Genomic DNA, 1,048 nt, shown 5'->3' with positions numbered 1-1,048 from the left:
GCAGGAATAAAGACGCAGACCTCCTAGAGAACGGACTTGAGGTTATGGGGAGGGGGAAGGGTGAGCTGTGACGGGGCGAGAGAGAGTCATGGACATATACACACTAACAAACGTAGTAAGGTAGATAGCTAGTGGGAAGCAGCCGCATGGCACAGGGATATTGGCTCGGTGCTTTGTGACAGCCTGGAGGGGTGGGATAGGGAGGGTGGGAGGGAGGGAGACGCAAGAGGGAAGAGATATGGGAACATATGTATATGTATAACTGATTCACTTTGTTATAAAGCAGAAACTAACACACCATTGTAAAGCAATTATACCCCAATAAAGATGTTAAAAAAAAAAGTCAAATGATAAATTATAAAAACTTGAATTGAAAATGAAAACACATGAAAAGTTGTGGGATATAGATAAATCAGTGTTTACACGGAAATTCAAAGCATTAAAAATTTATAGGGATAGTACCCCGGTAAACATGGTAAACATTCCTAAGACCCACTAGACTTTCTATAAGAAGTCTGACTAGCACAACCCAACAAAATGACATGGTACAAGAAGGGCAAGGATTCTGGCCTGTCCCAGGAAAGCAGTGTTACCACAGGAAGTAGAGTGGCTATGGTGAGCAGGCTAAGTGGATTTTCCGGCAAAGGCTAAAACTACAAAGAAAATTGTGCTAAGGCTTGAATGCTTAAGCCCTATTATACATCTAAAAGAATGCCAGCTATTGATAGATGCATGCATTATGAACTGGGAAGAGACAACAAGAGAAGAGGCCAAATCATCCCGTTCTGGGCTTCACCTTTTGTTTTATTATAAGGGAAATAAAATCTTGAGGTTATGTTAACTTCAAAAAAATAAGTTTACATTAAGAAGAAAAGAATGGTCTCAAATCAATGCTCTAACGAGAATTCACCTTAAGAAACTAGAAAAAGAAAGGCAATATAAACTCAGAGCAAAGAGAAGGACATAAAAACCTGAGCAGAAATCTATGAAATAAAGCCAGAAAAACAAAGAAAGAAAATCAATGAAACCAAAAGTTGTTTCTTTGGGA

The 1,048-nt window shown here is 39.1% G+C and overlaps 1 pseudogene; it reads left to right on the top strand.

Moving 5' to 3' along the window:
• Positions 1–472: 472 nt before the first annotated feature.
• LOC137216669 (large ribosomal subunit protein eL42-like) lies at positions 473–813 on the top strand (annotated as a pseudogene).
• Positions 814–1,048: the final 235 nt, after the last annotated feature.

This window comes from Pseudorca crassidens, chromosome X (assembly GCF_039906515.1).
Source record: "Pseudorca crassidens isolate mPseCra1 chromosome X, mPseCra1.hap1, whole genome shotgun sequence".
NCBI classification, from domain to species: domain Eukaryota; kingdom Metazoa; phylum Chordata; class Mammalia; order Artiodactyla; family Delphinidae; genus Pseudorca; species Pseudorca crassidens.
The sequence above is the reverse complement of the archived record's forward strand: the minus strand, read 5'-3'. Positions and strand labels throughout refer to the sequence as shown.